General features: G+C 36.4%; 1 protein-coding gene and 1 pseudogene across 26 annotated transcripts in view; one reads left to right on the top strand and one right to left on the bottom strand.

Annotated features, from left to right (window-relative positions):
- The window catches only part of ANKS1B (ankyrin repeat and sterile alpha motif domain containing 1B), a 1,023,959-nt gene that overhangs the window by 302,355 nt on the left and 699,765 nt on the right, over window positions 1-21,839 (top strand). The window lies entirely within an intron of this gene.
- Window positions 18,385-18,925, bottom strand: LOC112930700 (large ribosomal subunit protein mL40 pseudogene; annotated as a pseudogene).

The raw sequence follows: 21,839 nt of genomic DNA, 5'->3' as shown, positions 1-21,839 counted from the left end.
CATCCTTTTTGATGGCTGAGTAATATGTACATACACATACATACATACCACCTCTTCTTTATCCATTCCTCAGTCAGTGGACATTTGGGCCCTTACCGTAAGTTTGAATACTGTTGATAATGCTGCTACAAACATTGGGATGCATGTACCCCTTTGAATCTGTATTTTTGTATCCTTTGGGGAAATACTGAGTAGTGCAGTTGCTGGATCATGGAGTAGTTCTATTTTTAATTTTTTTTAAGGAAACTCCATGCTGTTTTCCAGAGTGGCTGTACCCATTCACATTCCCACCAGCAGTGCAAGAGGGTTCCTCTTTCTCCACATCCTCACCAACATCTGTTGTTCCCAGTGTTGTTAACTTTAGCCATTCTGACAAGTGTGAGGTGGTGTCTTATCATGGTTTTGATTTTCATTCCCCTGATGATGAGTGATGTCGAGCATCTTTTCATGGGTCCATTAGCCACCTGGATGTCTTCTTTGGACAAGTGTCTATGCATGTCTCTGCCCATTTCTTAACTGGGTTATTTGGCATTTTTGGTGTAGAGTTTGATAAGTTCTTTATAGATTTTGGATACTCTCGTTTAATCTGATAAGTCATTTGCAGATATCTTCTCCTCTTTCACAGGTTGCCTCTTAGCTTTGTTGACTTTTTTTTTTATGTTTATGTAGTTTCAATAGTTGAGTTTTGCTTTTGTTTCTCTTGCCTCCAGAGACATGTCTAGTAAGAAGTTGCAATGGCCAAGGTCAGAGACGTTGCTGTGTTCTCCCCTAGGATTTTGATGGTTTCCTGTCTCACATTTAGATCTTTCATCCATTTTGAATTTATTTTTTTGTGTCGGTGTAAGCAAGTGGTCCAGGTTCATTCATCTGCATGTGAATGTCCAGTTTTCCCACCACTGTTTGTTGAAGGGACTGGGTTTTTTTTTCCCATTGGATATTCTTTCCTGCTTCATTGACAATTAATTGACCATATAGTTGTGGGTCCATTTCTGAGTTTTCTGTTCTGTTGATCTATGTATCTAGTTTTATAATAATTGTTAAGTCTTAATCTCCTCCCTTCTGCTAAACTCTCTTCAATATTCTCTAATATGCAAATATCAACAATATCCTGCTGCCATTCAAAGCACTTCAGTTGTGCTCACCTATAGGATAAAACCTAAACTTTTCTGTAGCCAGTCTGTTCCTTGCTCACCTGCCTACCTGTTTCTTTCTGCTCTTTTACTTCCACTTGCGAAACCTCTCATGCTCTCCATGCTTGCTGTGTCCTTTCCATCTCCACCAGCCTGGGTAAACAACTCATTCATTATTGTGTTAGGCTGAAAAATGAACACCAAAGATACCAGGTCCCTATTCTTGGAAACTGTAACTATTACCTTGTTTAGAAAAAGAGGTCTTTCCATATGTAACTAAGTTAAGAATCTTGAGATAGGTTATCTTGCATATCTGGGTGGGCCTTAAATGCAATCACATGCATCTTTTTAAGAGGGAGACAGATTTTACAGACAGAGATATTTCAAGATACTGCCCTTAAAAATTGGAGTGATATGGCCACAAGCCAAGGAATGCTAGCAGCAACCAGAGGCTGGAAGAGGCAAGGAGTGAATTCTCCCTGGAGCCTCTGAAGGGTTCATGGCTCTGCTGCTGCCTCAGTTTTTACTTAGTTGATACTGATTTCAGATTCTTGGCCTCTAGAACTGTGAGAAAATAAATTTCTCTTCTTTTAAGCCACCAAGTTTGTAGTGATTTTTTAAAATATTTTATTTATTTATTCATGAGAGAGACAGAGAGAGAGAGAGGTAGAGACACAGGCAGAGAGAGAGAGACAGGCTCCATGCAGGGAGCCCGACATGGGACTCAGTCCCAGGTCTCCAGGATCATGCCCTGGGCTGAAGGCGGCGCTAAACCGCTGAACCACCCAGGCTGCCCTGTAGTGATTTTTTGCAGCAGCCATAGGAAGCTAATACAACCATTAGTTCTTGTTACCTCCCTGAACCTTGACTGCCCTTATGGGTGTTTACTCTCAACCTAGAATGCCTTCACTGTCTCTCTAATCCAAAAGTATGTGTTCATTTTCAGGGCATAGGCTATGAAGACTTTTTTGATTCTCTCTGATAAGTCAGCACTCTCTTCTGTTGTGCCTGCTGTTTGTTTGTTTTCCTGTTGTTGTTGTTAGCATTCCCTACATTTATTGCAGTGATAAAAGGCAGTATAGCTACCTCAGTGGTTAGGGATATAGGCCAATTGATACAGTTAGAGATGGTGTGAGTAACCGTGTACAAGTGATATCTAGAGCTTGTTTCCTTATCTAGAGAATTGGAAATATTAATGGTATTGACCTGCTAGGTTTGTTGTAAGGATTGAATGAGGTAATATATGTAAATATGGTATCAGGTCAATGGTTTGTGCTCAGTAAATGTTAGCTCCTCTTAAAGAACTATATATTAATTGTTTTCACAATTATCTCTTAATTGTATATACTTTGAAGAAAAAGATGATTATTTTACTTTTATTTTTTTTTTTAAATAATTGTAGTTAACATACAGTGTTATATTAGATTCAGGCCTACAATAGAGTAATTCAACAATTCTATAATGTTACTCAGTGATTATCATGTTAAGTGTACTCTCTAATTACCATCACCTATTTCACCCCTCTTCCTTCTCCCCATCTATCTCCTCTGTGGTAACCATCAGTTTGTTCTCTGTAGTTAAGATCTTGTTTCTTGGTTTGTCTTTTTTTTCTTTGTTCATTTGTTTTATTTCTTAAATTCCACATATTAATAAATTCATGGTATTTGTCTTTCTCTGACTGACTTACTTTGCTTAGCATTATACTCTATAGATCAATCCATGTTGCAAATAGCAAGATTTGTTTTCTTTTTATGGCTGAGTAATATTCCACTATAGATAAACACCACATCTTCTTTATCCAGTCTTCTATTGATGGACATTTGAGCTGCTTCCATAATTTACCATTGTAAATACCCTGCAGTAACCATAGGGGGTGCATATATGTTTTCAAATTAGTTTTTTCATATTATTTGGGTAAATGCCCAGTAGTAGAATTACTAGATCTCTGGTAGTTCTCTTTTTAATTTTTTGAGGAACCTCCATACTGTTTTTTTATGGTGGCTGCACCAATTTGCATTCCCACCACCAGTGCACAAGCATTTCTTTTCTCCACATAGCTTTTTCTCTGCCAATACTTGTTGTTTCTTGTGTTGTTGATTTTAGCTGTTCTGGCAGATGTGAGGTGCTATGCTATGTCATTATGGTTTTGATTTGTATTTCCCTGATGATGAGGGATGTTGAGCATCTTTTCATGTGCCTGTTGGTCATCTGTATGTCTTTGGAGAGATATCTGTTCATGTCTTCTGCCCATTTTAAATCCGAATGTTTGTCCTTGCATGTTGAGTTATATCAGTTCTTTACATATTTGGGTTACTAACCTTTTATTGGATATGTCATTTGCAAATATCTTCTTCCATCCCCCAGATTGTATTTTAGTTTTGTTGATTATTCCCCTTGCTGGGCAAAAGCTTTTTATTTTGATGCATTCTCAATAGTTTATTTTTGCTTTTGTTTACCTTGCCTCAGGAGACATATCTAGAAGGATGTTGCTATAGCCAATGTCAGAGAAATTACAGCCTGGGCTCTCTTCTAGGATTTTTATGACTTGTAGTCTCACATTTAGGTCTTTCATCCATTATGAGTTTATTTTTGTGTATGATGTAAGAAAGTAGTTGTTACATTGTTGTGCATATCACTGTCCAGTTTTCCCAGTATCATTTGCTGAAGAGACTTTTTTTCCATTTCATATTCTTGGCTCCTTTGTCAAAGACTAATTGGTCATATAATCATGGGTTTATTTCTGGTCTCTATTCTGTTCCATTGATCCATGTCTCTGTTTTAGTGCCAGTACCATATTGTTTTGATTACTACAGCTTTGTAGTGTATCTTGAAATCTGGGATTGTGGTATCTCCAGTTTTGTTTCTTTTTCAAGATTGTTTTGGCTATTCAAGGTCTTTTATAGTTCCATACAAATTGTAGTGTTATTTGTTCTAGTTCTGTGAAGAACACTATTGGCATTTTGATAAGAATTGCACTTATTCTGTAGATTGCTTTGGATAATATAAATGTTTTAACAATTTTGTTCTTCCAATCCATGAGCATGGGATGCCATTCCATTTTTTATCCTGTCTTCAATTTCTTTCATCATTGTTTTATAGTTTTCAAAGTACTGGTCTTTCACCTCCTTGGTTAAGTTTATTCCATGTATTTTATTATTTTTGGTGCAATTGTAAATGGTATTATTTTCTTAATTTCTCTTTCTGCTGCTTCAGTATTAGTGTATAGAAATTCAGTGGATTTTTGTATATTGATTTTGTGTTCTGCAACCTTACCGAATTCATTGATCAGTTTTAGTAGTTTTTTGGTGGAATTTTTAGGGTTTTCTCTATATAGTATCATGTCATCTGCAAATATTGGCAGTTTTACTTCTTTACCAATTTGGATGTCTTTTACTTCTTTTTGTTGTCTGATAGCTGTAGCTGGGAACATAGTACTCTGTTAAATAAAAGTGGTGAAATTGGACATCCCTGTCTTATTTCTGATCTTAGAGGAAAAGCTCTGTGTTTTACCCTTGAGTATGATGTTAGCTGTGGGTTTTGCATATGTGGTCTTTATTATGTTAGATTTAGAGGGTATGTTCCCTCTAAATCTACTTGTTGAGGGCTCTTATCATAAATGGATATCGCACTATGTCAACCTCCTTCTCTGCACCTGTTGAAATGATTATATGGTCTTTATCCTTGTTGATGTGATGTGTCATGATGATTGATTTGCAATATCAAAGCACCCTTACATCCCAGGAATGAATCCCATGATTGTGGTGAGTAATTTTTAAAATGTATTGTTGGGTTTACTTTGCTAATATTTTGTTGACGATTTTTTGCACATATGTTCATCAGAGATAATGTCCAATTAAAAATAATGTATATTCTATCTTAGGATGGAATGTTCTGAATATATTTGTTAGATCCATTTGTTCCAATGTGTCATTCAAAGCAACTGTTTCCCTATTGATTTGGTGTTTGGATGATCTATCCACTGATGTAAGTGGGGTGTTAAAGTCCTTTATTATTATTGTTTTATTATTGATTACTTCCTTTATGTTTGCTATAGGTGTTCTATTTTTTTAAAAGATTTTATTTATTTATTCATGAGACACACACACACATGCAGAGGCAGAGACACAGGCAGAGGGAGAAGCAGGCTCCATGCAGGGAGCCCGATGTGGGACTCGATCCCCGGTCTCCAGGATCATGTCCTGGGCTGAAGGCAGTGCTAAACTGCTCAGCCACCGGGGCTGCCCTGTTATAGGTGCTTTAATGTATTCAGGTACTCCCATATTGGGTGCATAAATATTTACAATTATTATATATTCTGATTGGATTTCCTTTATGATTATCTAGTGTTCTTCTTTGTCTCTTTTTACAGTCTTTGTTTTAAAGTCTGTTTTGTCCAGTATAAGTATTGTTATTCTGGCTCTTTTTTGACTTCCATTTTCATGATAAATGCTTTTTCTATCCCCTCACTTTCAATCTGCATGTGTCTTTTGATGTGAAATCAGTCTCAAGTCAACAAAATATAGATGGATCATTTTTTCAAATTTTTTTTTTTTAACTTTTAGAGAGGAAGTGGGGGAGTGGTGGAGGGAGATGGAGAGGGAGAGAGAGAGAGACAGAGAGAGAATACCTCAAGCAGGCTTCACACCCAGCATGAACCCCAATGCAGGGCTTGATCTCACAACCCTGAGATCATGACCTGATCTGGAATCAAGAGTTGAAACTTTAGCCAACTGAGTCACCTAGGTATCCCTAGATGGGTCTTTTAAAATCCATTTTGTCACTTGATGTCTTTTGATTGAAGCATTTGGCCCATTTATACTCAAAGGAATTATTGATATGTGTTTATTTTCATTTCATTACTTGTTTTATGGTTGTTTTGTAGTTTTCTGTTCCTTTCTTCTCTAAATATCTTCTCTCATGGCTTGCTGGCTTTCTTTAGTGATATACTTGGGTTTCTTTATTTTTGCATATCTATTACTGGCTTTTGATTTGTGGTTACCATTAGGTTTATATATGACACCTTCTACTTACAGCAGTCTATAGTAAGTTGACGGTCATTTAAGTTTGAACCTATTCTTTACTCCTCTCCCCCCAAGTTTTAGGTATATAGTGTCATATTTTACATTCTTTTCTTTTGTGAATACTTTCACTGATTTTTAAGATATACTTGATTTTACTGCTTTTATACTTCCTACTTTTATTCCTCCTTTTTATGGTCTTTCCTTTCCACTCAAAGAATCCCATTTAATTCTGTTTAGTGGCCATGCATTATTTGTCTGAGAAACTATCTCTCCTTTTCTGACTGATTTCCTTCCGTTTAGAGTATTCTTGTTTCTAGGATTTTTTCTTTCAGCTCTTTGAATATATCATGCTACTCTCAAAAGAGCTTGGAGAGTTTCTGCTGAAAAATCAGCTAATAGCTTTATGGGGTTTCCCTTGTATGCAACTATTTTCTTTTTTCTTGCTACTTTTAAAATTCTCTCTTTATCGTTACTTTTTTGCCCTCTTAATTAGTAATTGTCTTGGTATGGATCTCCTTGGGTTGATTTTCTTGGGGGCTTTCTGTGCCTCCTGGATCTGTATTTCTGTTTCTTTACTCAGATTTGAGAAGTGTCTAGCTATTATTTCTTCAAGTAAATTTTTGCCCACTTTTCTTTTTATTCTCCTTCTATAATGCAATGTTATTGCACTGGATGCTATTGCTGAATTCTCTAAGTATTTTCATTTATTATTTTTCTCTAGTTTGTTCAACTTGATTGCTTTCCATTACTCTGTCGTCTAGATTGCTGTCCATTCTCCTGCTTCCTCTAGTCTAGTACTTAATTTACATAGTGTATTTTTAATTTCAGTTTTTGAGTTCTTAATCTCTGTTTTTTTGTTTTCTATCTTTTTGTTAAAGTTCTCACTGAGGTTCTCTACTCTTCTTACATTCAAGGAGTATCTTTATGACCATTACTTTAAATGATCTATTATGCATATTATGTATCCTTATTTTGTTTAGCTCTTTTGCTTTGATTTTTTTTTCTTTTTCTTTGATTTGGGACATATTCTTCTGTTGTGTCCTTATTTTGTCTAACTCTGTGTCTGTTTTTACGTTTTAGGGAAGTCAGTTACATCCTGCTATTGAAGGTATGGCCTTATAAAGAAGAGGTTCTGTAGTGCCCTGTAGTGCAATGTCTTATGTTCATCAGAATCTGGTTCTTCAGGTTATCTCCTATGTCTATTGCATGTACCCTTATGTTGTGGCTGACCCACTTTTGCCATCATTCCAGTTGTCTGCAATGGCTCTTTTGCCTATTGTGAGCAGGGTTTGGTTCCTGTATTGTTAGTGGTCCAACCTGGGGCTGCCTTGGGCTTCAGTTTAGTCATACTAGGCATTTGCCAGAGATGGAGTAGCATGGAATTGCAAGGCACTTTCCCTGTGTTGTCCCCTGATAAATTTTCATTGGTGGGCAGGAACTGCAGTCAGACCCCAATGTCTGTTCCCTGCCTACCACTGGGGCCACAGTCCCACTGGCGTGCGTAGTTATTTTCCCCTCTCCCTAGGGCAGGCATCACTTTGGAATGGCAATGATGCCTGTTGGGGGTCTGGCCATCCATGCAAACAGGAAGTATTGAGGGGAACAGGTCTGCAGGAGCATACAGGGGCGGGGTGTGGTATTAGCAAGGTATCTGCAAGTCTACTGTGAGAGGGGACCAGGAGCCATTTTAGAAAACAGCCACAGAGCTAGAAAGCAGGGATCCACAGAAGTGCACTGTTAGCAAGGCAAGTGGAGAGTGTTCACACCATTCCCAGGTATTTGTGTATCTCAGCTGGCTGACAAAGGAGGAAAATGATGCCTACCAACTCTTTTTTTTTTTTTCCTGGATAAGTTTCCCAATGATCCCAGCCTCTTCATCACATGCTGTGAAACTAGTAAACAAATTTCCCTCCTTGTTTCCTAGAGATCTTTTCAAACTGCTGCTTCTATGCTGTTTCTCCACAGGTGCTGTTTCTTGTGCTGCCTCTAAGGGTGGGGAGTCAATTTCCTCTCACCCTTTAGCTCTCCCAAAGCTGAGCCCATTGATTTTTTAAGTTTCAAGTGTTAAGCCCTGCTCATTGTAAGAACTCAGGAAATCAGGCCCCTCTGATTTTCAAAGCCACATGTCATGGGGATTCACCTTCCTCTTGCAGGTTCCCTATGCCTGTTGTGAGGGTCTGTTTGTTTGCTCTCTCTGAGCCCACAGCATCCTTCCCTCCTGTGGATGATCTCCTGGGTCCCTCTAGCTCCCAATTATGTCTCCACCTTCCCTCCCTCTTATGTGTGGCCTCTTCTCTGCACTTAGCTGTGGAAAGTCTATTCTGCCAATCCTCAGGTCATTTTGGGGGTTATTTACAGATGATATGGGTGTTGTCTAGGTGTATCCATGGACAGTTGAGCTTAGGATCTTCTTACTCTGCTACCTTCCCTGGGTTCCAGAATAGACAGGTGTTTTTTTGTTTGTTGTTTTTAAGATTTAATTTCTTTGACAGAGAGAGAGCACAAGCAGGGGGAGTAGCAGGCAGAGGGAGAGGGAGAAGCAGGCTCTCCGCTGAGCAGAGAACCCAACATGGGGCTCCATCCCAGGACCCTGGGATTGTGGCCTGAGCTGAAGACAGATGATTAACCAACTGACCCACCCACACACTCCTGGAGAGTTATTTTTATACCAAGTGCTTGGCTAATAACTTGATTGTACTTAATGGATAAATGAATAAAATGTGTCTTTAACCATAAGTCTTGCTATTAAATAATTTTTCTCTTACTTGGAACTCTCTACATGCCCAGTTTTGTTTTCCTTTATTCTCTAAAGATGTGACATTATATTTTTTTATCTATAGAATGTGGCAGCATTTTAGCTTTCATTTCTATAATGGAGTTCTTATAGATATAAGACTTAGATTATAATTCTTACTTCTTGGTAGAGACATTAAGTATATCTTTCAACTTTGTAGATAATTCAAAAGATCCACATTTCCTTGCCCCTATTTCATTTTATATTGTGTTCAGAGGTAAACTATATGAAGGAATTTAAAGAAAAAGTAATTTGACATTTAGTTAAAAATTATTCATGTATGCAGCTCATTTATATGGCCTGGAAATCAGAGGCCAAGAAGTGTAGAATTATTCAGTTTTATTTAACAGAAGTGTTCTATCATCTGCCTCATTCTCCCATTTTATAAGAGCCATTTGACATTTTTAAAGGTCTAGCCAAAACGATTGATACCATTCACCAGAAAAAATCTATTATTGTAGAAATCAACTTTCTGGAAATTCTCTTAAAATAATAACGGTCATTTTTCCCTGAAGAAACTTAAGTGCAGTATTATTTTCACTCCATACCACTGCATAAACCTTTTAAAGAAAATGAAGTAGTTGAGAGAATGTCTTACATGATTGCTTTAAAGATCAGAAATATATAGAAGAAATACTTGGCAGGCTGATGACTGGAATATAATCTTAAGCTTTGTTTAGTCAAGTCTCCAGAAAACTCACTGTTTTTAAGGGAGTATGTTCAAGTTTCCTAAAAGTTTACTGTTTAGTAAAAAGTATGATTTAATGGCTTGTGTTCACTTAATGTGCTGTTGTAATAATCTCTTCACTTCTCTCATTCTGACATTAAATGTGTTAAGGGCAGAGATTATGTGTTGTTTACTTTTTTTTTTTTTTTTTAATAAAAACTTACTACCTAGCAGGCTCTCTGGTACATCATTAGTCATTGAGGGATACAATAGAAAAGACAATACTAATTGTTAACAAGACTGTGGAGAAACTGGAACACTTATGCATTGTTGGCAGGAATATAAAATTTCACAGAGAGTTCTGTAAAATAGTTGGGTGTTTTATTTTTTAAAGTTAAACATAAACTTACCATATGACCCAGTAATTCTATTCCTGGGAATGATCCCATTCTTTGCACAACAGTATCCTCTCCTGGTTTGTCCCTTGTTCTCCAATCTGATCCCAACAGCATAGATGCCTTCTTACTTCTCTTTTTTGCCCTGTCCTGAGGTCAAAGTAATCTAGCTATTTAAAGATCTACATGGGTAAAGCCTAAAAGCATGACCCAGAAGTGACATTTTTGTATATAGAATAACATTTGAAAATATACATATTATCTATGAGAAAATTTTGAGAAAATAATGTACATTTTTATGATAGACATAGTTCCATTTTTGGGGGCCCACAATCTTACAGCTGTATCATACTTTATTGTTTTTTAAAGATTTTATTTATTTTTCATGAGAGACACACAGAGAGAGGCAGAGACACAGGCAGAGGAAGAAGCAGGCTCCCAGAGAGGAGCCCAATGTGGGACTCTATTCCAGGACTCCAGGATCATGACCTGAGCCAAAGGCAGACACTCAACCACTGAACCACGCAGGTACCCCCTGAATCATACTTTAAAGACTTAATTTACATAAAATATAAAGCTACTATACTGAATTGGCTAGCATTCCCCCCAAATTTGGGTCTATTGTAATCTCCAGAATGTGACTTTATTTGGAAATAGGTCTTTATAGATGTAATTAGTGAATGTGAAGTTGTACTGAAGTAGATGGGTTTTAAAGGCAATATGACTTGTGCTTTTGTAACAAGAGGAAAGCACATAGACACATTCAAGAAAAAGGTCTATGTGTTGACAGAGTCAGAGATTGAGGCAATGCAGTTGCAAGCCAAGGAATACCAAGGACTACGGGTGAAATTAGGAAGAAACAAAGAAGAATTTTGCCTTAAGTTTCTAGAGGACGTATGGTTCTGCTGACACCTTGACTTCAGAACTGTGAGAGGATAAATTTCTGTTGTTGTTAAGCCACCCAATTTGTGTTACTTTGTCATGGCATTGCTAAGAATCAAATATACCTGCATTTATTAAAAATAACCATGCATGTTTATGCATGTCAAAGAGTTTAGACTTGTTTTGGCAAGAAACTTTCTGCTCTAATAATATTTCATAGCTAGCCTTAGAGCCCAGCAACTTGTATTACAGAGATGTCATAGATCTATTTAAATTGATGTCATAAACATTTATCAAACAATCAAACTGCATTGATCATTGACACTTATAAAAGTGTGTGCTATAAAAAATGTATGCTATAACTTAAAAAGTTGGTGAGAAAGTTTTATAAGATTAATTTAGTGGTAGAATTAAAAGATTACATGCTTATGACTTTCAACACAATAAAAGATGTATGCCAAATATATACACATAGCATATGTGCTTTATCCTAAAAGTGTTAAAAGGTGTCACATAGGATATTTTATAATCCAGGTAGATTTACTTGAAACCTTGTCCTTTAATATGAGTTAATGTGTGGGATCATATAGTGTAGGGAAACTTTTTTTTTTAGTTTACCTTTTAAAGGTTCTTCCAGTTGGTCTAAGAATTAAATTGACATGAGGCAGACAAGAGAAAATAAAATTTATAATTTAATATGAATAAGAACCTCACAAGCATGAAATTTTCAAAAACAGAAAGGTAAAATGAGGTATATATACCACGTGAGCTAAGGAATGAGATAGGGGCTTCAGGCTTCAAGGAAAGGATGACAATTCACAGCAGATGTTTGTAATTAGCTATTTGGCCTGCCATACAGATGTGCCATCCAGATAAAATTTATCCCTAGTAATAACTCTAATTCTGGGAAAGACCCCCCTTACTCTGCTAAGTAGTTAAGGGAGAGGCAAAAATTTCTTTTAGCCTGCAAGGTCTCAATTGCCTTCAGCTCAAAAGTTGCACATTTTAGGGAGGCTTGCTCTGAAGCTCTTCAATAATTAAAGGAACAATCTTGGAATACTTAGCTAGACTATGGCAGTACTAATTTGTTAAATTGAACATAATTAGTTTTGTATTTTCTAAAATAACTTTATACATAATATTGATAGGCATTCTCATTTTCTGAAAAATGCATTTTGCATATATCAGCATTTAAAATGAGATATTTATCTCAATCTTTATTTTTTGCTAAGAAAAGAATTTTTTTGAAGATTTTATTTATTCATGAGAGACACACAGAGAGAGAAAGAGAGAGAGAGAGAGAGAAGCAAAGACACAGGCAGAGGGAGAAACAGGCTCCATGCAGGCAGCATGGCCCTGGGCTGAAGGAGGCGCTAAACCGCTGAGCCACCCGGACTGCCCAGGAAAAAAATTTTTAAAATACACTAGCTTCTATACAATTTTCTATTAAGACCAGAGTAGATGCTCATTAGAGTTTCTCGAAAACAGTTGTATCTATTGCAATAGGGAACAAATCTGTTAAGGTCCTTCCAGTTGTATGTCCTATGTTGTGTTGGCAACTGTAAATCATAGGCTTTGGGACCTCTTAATTTAAAATATTTACAACAAAGCCAAACATTTCAAAGAGTCAATTTTCAGTTTATAAAGTCCTTCCATTTGGATTTCATTGAGTTGTCTTATCTAATCATCACATGACTATATGAGTTAGGTATTAATGCCTCTATTTCACAGATACATAAATTTGAGGCTGATTGTTATGTGACTTGCCCAAGTGGTGGGGCTCTTGTTTGAGCCAAGTTTTCACCAAAATCTATGCTCTTTCCAGAAAAAATAGTACATTACTTAACTTGGGTTGGCTTAAGGCTACCTTAAAATCATTGGATTTTATGTAAAATATTAGAATTTGAATTATTCAAATTTATTATTATTAACTCTGTAGCATTAGGCCAGTTTTCACCTTCAATTTAATCTCTAGTAATCGTAGTAACTCTGTTACTATGTGTGTCACTTGTTCTAAGCCCTTCACAGTTATTTATCCATTTAATCTTTATAACAACCCTATGAGACAAAACCCTATTTTATACATGAGGGAAATGAGATTAAGAAAATTTAAGGAATTTGCTCAGTCACAAACTATTCAGTGACAGAGCACCAAAGCCTGTGTGCTGTGCTGCCTCTCTGTGAAGACGGAGATAAATAATACCCAGCGTGCAGCTGGTTGTTAGCATAAATGATGGTATGTATGTAGGCACTTTGTAAACTGGAAAGGACTAAAAAGAGATTAGATATTATGTTTAAGAATGCTTTCTTTTTAACTTCAGGGAAATGTCAGGGTAGGCAGTTTCCTCATAAAAAGTTTTTATGGAATTTAAATGTTATCATCACATCCTAATCTGAGTGATATATTTCTTGAAATATTCTTTGAAGCAATATATGCATTTTGCTTCATTTAACAAATAAAACTAAATGTAGAAGTTGTCTGCTACTAGTTTAGCATTTCATGTTTTATATAATTCCTTCTTGATTGTTTGAATTGCTTTAACTAAGGATCATTTGTCGAAGTCAATTAGTGTTTTTTTTTTATTAATATGCTAGTGTTTGCATGAGAAGAATTCTTAAGTATTTTAAGAGAATTATTGCTACAGTGTGGTATTTACTGCAAAGAACATCTGTTTCTTTTTGATGCTTAACTATTTCATTAATAGATGATTTTACGTAGTCTTCATAAATTGTCTTACTGGCCTTCTGAATTTCAAACATTTTTCAATTAAGACAAATTCTGATTTGCAAAATTCTGGCTTCTGTTATCTATTTGGTCTTTGACAACCACAGTTAATGTTTTCTTTGATTATTATAATGCCGTTTCACCTTCTGAGGACTTTTATAGCCTATTATCCTTTTTCTTCATTAATATCTTCATCTTCCCCCTGCCCCAACTCTTCCTATCAATCCCTAACTTTTGATAGTCTATATTACAAAAGTTCTTCCCTAATTTCTGGCCAAAGATAAAAAGAAAAATAATTTTTTTTCACTTCTTTTTCGTTTCTGATCTCTGTTCAGACACTAGACACTAGATCAAACACTCTCTTTGAATTGTGGGACAGACAATGGAAGGAAATTCCCTCTCCACTCAGTAGTGAGTAAATAGTTTCCCCCCAACACCTACACCCCAATGTTTATAGTAGCAATGTCCACAATAGCCAAACTGTGGAAGGAGCCTCAGTGTCCATCGAAAGATAAATGGATAAAAATGGTGTGGTCTATATATACAATAGAATGTTACTCAGCCATTAGAAATGACAAATACCCAGCATTTGCTTTGACATGGATGGAACTGGAGGGTATTGTGCTGAGTGAAATAAGTCAATTGGAGAAGGACAAACATCATATGGCTTCATTCGTTCGGGAAATATAAAAAAAAAAGTGAAGGGGATTAAAGGGGAAAGGAGAGAAAATGAGTGGGAAATATCAGACATGGTGACAGAACATGACAGACACCTAACTCTGGGAAACAAACAAGGGGTAGTGGAAGGGGAGGTGGGCAGGGGGATGGGGTGACTGGGTAACAAGCATTGAGGGGGGCACTTGATGGGATGAGCACTGGGTGTTACACTATGTTGGCAAATCGAACTCCAATAAAAAATATAAAAAAGTATATAGTGGAAAAAAAAACATATAGTTGGATATTTGAATCCATAAAAAAAGTTTTTCTCCATTTGGTGCTTTGTCATCACAGTATCATTCACTTCAAACTAATACTTTTAGCAATCATATTCACATGTTTCTAGTTGTAATAAAGAACATTTTCTTTGCTTTAGATCATTCAGTAAGGTAGTTCTAATCCTACAGTTTTGCTAAAATGAACAGGGCTAAGATCTCTCAGATAGAAAAAATCCTGCTCCTAGTAGTAAAGTCACCATTATATTAGTATGAACAGAGGGCCAGTCTTAAAGTATAATAACATGCTCTACTTATTCACAGAGTTTTTTGAAAATGTGAATCCATTTGCAATTCATTTGAGTGTTAATTTAAATAACTATATACACTATTTGCTCTATTTATGAAAGGTCATCATAAATATGAGGATCTGTATTTCATTTGTGTGAGGGAACAAGACCCACTGGCTTTGACTAGGACTGCATGGTGCCTCCTTCTCCCTGACAACTCCTGTCAAATTTGTGCAACCCTTCCAGTTTGGTCATGGAATAGTAAAGCTGAAAATTATTCCTTACCCTTGAGAATGGAGAGAACAAGGCTGAGGGACTTATGATTTTTAACATGACTTAATATTGACTTAAAATATTAAGCAATCCTAAATGTTTTAGAGGCGGGACACTTTTACTCCCTCAAGAGTTCGCCACACTATGGAAAAATAATTACACCTAGAAGGTACTTGTTGTTGGATTGCTGAGTAATTTTAAGCATTTTGTTGCAGTATGAAAGGAAGATTAACCAAAAAAGATTTTATTTATAAGATTATTATTTTAACCAACAAAAAGTTATGAAAATAACACTTATGTGTCTGAAAACTGTAGTCATGGTTACTTTGACCATCAGAATATTTTTTTCTTCCTCTTAATCCTGGAAAGAAATCACAACATCTGTTTCTGAGATTTTAGGACGATAAATAACATTAAGTTTTATTCCAATTCAAGAATAAAATATTGTGATCTTAAAAAAAAAAAACAAAAACAACTAAATGCAAAAAAATGAGCTATTTTGCCAGTGAAAGGAGTTTATTAGGGCCTAGCACAGGAATTCCAATTCAGGACAAGCAAACTATGGCAAATTGTAGGCAAGTTCAGAGAACAGAGAGGGGCTTAGTTTTAGGGAGGAAACAAGGAGGTTGGGAGGGGCTCTTTAGAAGATTTCAAGTTGGTGATGGCATCTCATTGGCTAAGTGTGGTGGTTTCTCATTGGATGCACTCTGTGGAGCAAGGAGAAATTTTTTCTTTCTCCTCTGCGCTGTGTAAAGCAAGCGTCTTCCTGTTGGGGAATGCCAGGTATGCTTTTTAAAGGAAGTGGTACCCCTTCAGGGCTTCCTAACTTTTACTTTAAATGAAGTGTTCCGTATTTATTTTCACAGTATTGATATCAAATGAGATTTTTTCAACAAAGTTATCTAAAGGGAAATTTAATAGTTCTCTTTGATCCCTCTGGGACTAGTTCTGCAAAGTCATTAGAATAGTCACTAGCCATTAGATAATAAAATTAGAATTATGGGTTTTGTGTGTTCTATTACTATTTATATCTTATATATTATTTAATCAGCTTTTATGCCAATTTGAATGCCTTTAATGTCTTTTTGTTGTCTGATTGCTGAGGCGAGGACTTCCAGAACTATGTTGAACAGCAGTGGTGAGAGTGGACATCCCTGTCTTGTTCCTGATCTTAGGGGAAAGGCTCCCAGTGCTTCCCCATTGAGAATGATATTTGCTGTGGGCTTTTCGTAAATGGCTTTTAAGATGTCGAGGTGGGTACACAATATAGTACCACTGCTATGGAAGATATATAAAAAAAAGAAAAAATTTATAATTGACCTAAAAAGAGTTAAAGTTTAGGAGGAAATAAAGGATATTCCTGGAGCACAACATACAATTTGCAATAATTTGTTCAGTATTGTATGTTCAGTGCAGAAAAAATTCTAAGTTAGAAGGTGATCTCCAAGAGGTCAGAGATTTTAAATCTCTTTTGCTCAGAATATTGTTTCTGTGATTACCACAAAAATACATGCTTATTGAAGAAAATGTGAAAAAGAAATTGACTATAAACATTTACCCAAAATAACTAGTTTACTGCTATGAATTCAGCTAACACTTTTCCTTTTACCTTTATCCATTTTCTACCTGAAGCAGCTTTTATTTTTACTCATCCTTTCAGGCCTTATTTTAAGTGGTAATTGCCCTCAAAAAAATGTTCAAACTTCTTAAATTGTTTTAGGTCCTCATACTAATATGCTCCCATTTAGTCTTTGGGCTTCACCTGCATTCATGAAATATTGATGCTCCAGGGCTCTGTAGTGGATGCTGGGATTACAGTGATAAACATGACAAAAAGGTTCTCTACCATCATAGAGTTGGCAGTTATAACGGAGACAGAAAAGAAACGAACAAAAGGGGCGCCTGGGGGGCTCAGTGTGTTAAATAAGCATCCACCTTTGGTCAGGTCATGACCTGGGGTCCCTGAGATCAAACCCTGAGTCAGGCTCTCTGCTCAACGGGGGCCTGTTTCTCCCTCTCCCCTCTGCTTGTGCACATGTACTTGCTCACTCTCTCTCTCTCTCTGTCAAATAAATAAATAAAATCTTAAAAAACAAACCAAAAAATTGAGTATATAAATGACATTTTGTTTTATTTACTTGTAAATTTATTTTTCTCACTAGACTATCAGCTGCATATGGTAAGTACCATCTTGTTGAAAGAAGTTAGATGATAAATATGTGTGTGTCTGTTTGAAATGAATGATTACTGAAGGATGAATGACTAGGTTAACATTTCTATGCATTTTTCTTATCAATAATGTACATAAACATACAATTTTCATATATACTCAAAATTGGAATCTTAATGAAATACATACTATACATTTTTCACTTAACATTGTATCTTGAACATATTCTTATGTGAATAAATGCTTTAATGGTTGCATAATATTTCATTATAAGAATGTACCTGGATGATTACATAACTCTCCCCTATTGAGATTCTTATTTTCACTCTTTTCCTGATTCAGAACCACACGTTCATTTAGATTGTTTCCAGTTTACTGCTATAAATTTTGTACTGATTAACACTTTTAAGCATAAATCACTGTATCTTTGATTATATTTACTCAGAAATATTTGAATTGCTGGACAGAAGTTATTATCTTCTTTAAGGCTTTTGTATAGATTGCCAAGTTGTATTACAGAAAGGTAAATTATGCTTCATTGAGGGATAATTTAAGCAATTTCATTAAGTTTTGAAACTAGTGATGGATATGACCTAATCAAAGGATCCTGGCTGGCAGAAGCAAGGGCACAGAAGTGAGAAATAGTTAAAGAGACAAGAAGTATGTATGTTGTGTTATGTTGTGTGGAGAAGAGGGATGGAGTTGGAAATCTTGGGACAGGTGAACACTAGATGAGAAGCTTTCAACTTTTTAGAACAGGTACTTGGAGCTGCTATAAGATCTTGTAAAGGAGAAGGATAAAACAGTCTCTGGAGTCTAATGTATCTTAATTCAAATTAATAACATAGTGACTTTAAGCAGGTATTTCACTAACTTAAATTTTAGCCATATTTCATTCACATTTTAAAGGATTTTCTGGTTCTCCATGCTATTCAACTACAACTGTGGCAGATTTATGAGAGCAATCTGTCTTCTCTGCTCAGATCCCTCTCTGAACTGTTTCTAACACACTGGGCAATACCATTCTGTACATAGCTTTTCTTTTCTTGGTTAAATTTATATTTATTAATAGCATGCATGATTCTGTGAAAAACAAGCTTGAACCCTAGCCATTTTGACTTCCAAGGGCAAGTGTGATCTGAGGACAACTACCTGGGGATCTGTCTCTTAAACTCCACTGTGTGTACCCCTCGGTGATGTCTAGTACCTGCCTTCAGGGGTCTGGTAGTTGGACACTGGTGGCATGTAATCTGACCCTTTTCTCTCAAAGGGGAACAGACTGGTAAACTGGGATCCTGCTTGATGGCCTTCACATGGAGCCCCTAGGATATGAGTCACAGCTCCAACAGAGCTTCCTGTTGAGCCTCAAACACAGATCTCATGGCATCCTTCTCCATTTTGTGCTCTTGTTGCTTCTACCAGGACTATGTTTTCAGAAGCAGAGCTCTCCTCTGACTCTTCTCAAAAGGGAGCTCTACCCGAGGCCGCTGTCTTACTTTATCCAAGAACTTCACAGGGATGATAAAATCTTCAGTGGAAATTAGCTCTCCAGCCTTTTCCAGCCAACAGACCCTCTTTTTCAAATGGTCCTTCACTGCTTAGTCTTTTTCAGAATTTACCTTCTTTTGTAGAGGTTCTGATCTCATGGGAATGAATTTCCAGGTCAGTGATGAAGCTCACTGTTGGATGTTCCTAATCTGTGCCTGTCAAGTTTCCAGAGCATCCATGGCCCCTCTGGCAATGAGTGCAGAGGTCCTGACCTAGCATTTCATGAAGGAGAGTCTGAAATGTTTTTTGTTTGTGCCCGGGAAGATGAGGAATCCGCCTCACTGTCCGGCGATTTCTCTAATCTTATCTGATAGATTATAGGATAAAATATGTAGGGAAATGCAAGGCATCATAATTCAGGGGAAATGGAAGCATACATTGGTTTAATATTTCCAAAATATTGTCTCTGTTACATTTTTTAAGATATGGCATTTAAGAAGTTTATCATGGCCAGAAGAAGGGAAATAATAAAGATTAGAGCAAAATTAAACAATATGGAAAAAAAAACCAGTAGAACATATAAGTGAAACTACTGGTTCTTTGAAAGAATTTTTTTTTTAAAGATTTTAGAGAGATGCAGAGACACAGGCAGAGGGAGAAGCAGGCTCCATGCAGGGAGCCTGACGTGGGACTCAATCCCAGGACTCCAGGATCAGGCCCTGAGCCGAAGGCAATGCTAAACCGCTGAACCACCTGGGCTGCTCCAATTCTTTGAAAGAATTAATAAAATTGATACCTCTAGCTAGACTTATCAAAAGAGAAAGTTCCAAATAAAATTATGAACAAAAGAGGAGAGATCACAACCAACACCATAGAAATACAAATAATCATAAGAGAATATTATGAAAAAGCATATGCCAACAAACTGGGCAATCAGAAAGAAATGGAAAAATTCCTAGAAATATACAAACTACTAAAATTGAAACAGGAAGAAATAGAAAGTTTGAACAGACCCATAAGTAGCAAAGAAATTGAATCAGTCATCAAAAATCTCCCAGCAAACAAAAACCCAGGGCCAGATGGCTTTCAGGGGACTTCTACCAGACATTTGAAGAGTTAATACCTATCCTTCTGAAACTATTTCAAAAAACAGAAATGGAATGAAAACTTCCAAACTCCTTCTTGAGGCCAACATTACCTTGATCTCAAACCCAAAGATCCCACCAAAAAGAATTACAGACCAATATCCCTGATGAACATGGATGCACAAATTGTCAACAAAATGCTAGCAAATTGAAATCAACAGTACATTAAAAAATTATTCACCATGATCAAGTGGGATTTATTCCTGGGATGCAATATTCAATAATCAATCAATATGATACACCACATTAATAAAGAATTAGAAATATATGATCCTCTCAATAGAGGAAAAGCATTTGAGAAAATACAGCATCCATTCTTGATGAAAACCCTCAATGAAGTAGGGTTAGATGGAACATGCCCCAACATCATAAAGGCCATATAGGCCATATACAAAAGATCCATAGCTAATATCGTCTTCAATGGTAAAAAACTGAGAGCTTTTCTCTACAGTCAGGACTAAGATAGGGATGTCCACTGTCACTATTACTATTTAACATAGTCCTGGAAGTCTTAGCCTCAGCAATCAGACAATGAAAAGAAGTAAAAGGAATCCAGATCAGCAAGAAAGAAGTCAGACTTTCAGTATTTGCTGCTGACATGATACTCTAAATAGAAAACCTCAAGAACTCCATCCCAAAATTGCTAGAACTCATACATGAATTCAGCAAAGTCTCAGGATATAAAATTGACATAAGAAATGTTTCATTTCTCTACACCAATAATGAAAAAGAAATCAAGGAATTGATTCCATTTGCAACTGCACCAAAACCAATAAGATAAACCTAACCAAAGAGGGAAAAGATATACTCTGAAAACTATAGAACACTTATGAAGGAAATTGAAGAGGACAGAAATGGGAAAACATTCCATGCTTATGGATTGGAAGAACAAACATTGTTGTAGTGTCTATACTACCCAAAGCATCTACACATTTAATACAATCCCTATCAAAATACCAGCAACATTTTTCAAAGAGCTAGAGAGCTAGAACAAACCTTCTTAATTTGTATAGATCTACAAAAGACCCTGAATAGCCAAAGCAATGCTGAAAAAGAAAAGCAAAGTGGGAGGCTTCATAATTCTGGACTTCAAGCTATAGTTATCAAGAGCTGTAGTTATCAAGACAGTAAGGTACTGGCACAAAAATAGACACATCAATAGAAAAGATTAGAAAACCCAGAAATGGACCTACAACTGTCTGCTCAAATAATCTTTGACAAAGCTGGCAAGAATACCCAATGGAAAAATCCCTTCAATAAATGATGTTGGAAAAACTGAAAAGCCACATGCAGATGAATGAACCTGGACCACTTTCTTAAACCACACAAAAAAATAAATTCAAAATGGATGAAAGATCTAAATGTGAGACAGGAAACCATCAAAATTCATCAGTCAGTGGACATTTGAGCCCTTACCGTAAGTTTGAATATTGTTGATAATGCTGCTACAAACATTGGGATGCATGTACCCCTTTGAATCTATATTTTTGTATCCTTTGGGGAAATACTGAGTAGTGCAGTTGCTGGATCATGGAGTAGTTCTATTTTTAATTTTTTTTAAGGAACCTCCATGCTGTTTTCCAGAGTGGCTGTACCCATTCACATTCCCACCAGCAGTGCAAGAGGGTTCCTCTTTCTCCACATCCTCACCAACATCTGTTGTTCCCAGTGTTGTTAACTTTAGCCATTCTGACAAGTGTGAGGTGGTGTCTTATCATGGTTTTGATTTTCATTCCCCTGATGATGAGTGATGTCGAGCATCTTTTCATGGGTCCATTAGCCACCTGGATGTCTTCTTTGGACAAGTGTCTATGCATGTCTCTGCCCATTTCTTAACTGGGTTATTTGGCATTTTTGGTGTAGAGTTTGATAAGTTCTTTATAGATTTTGGATACTCTCGTTTAATCTGATAAGTCATTTGCAATAT

The sequence above is a fragment of the Vulpes vulpes genome, chromosome 10 (genome assembly GCF_048418805.1).
Source record: "Vulpes vulpes isolate BD-2025 chromosome 10, VulVul3, whole genome shotgun sequence".
In the NCBI taxonomy this organism is placed as follows: domain Eukaryota; kingdom Metazoa; phylum Chordata; class Mammalia; order Carnivora; family Canidae; genus Vulpes; species Vulpes vulpes.
This window is presented reverse-complemented; position numbering and strand designations above follow the sequence as displayed.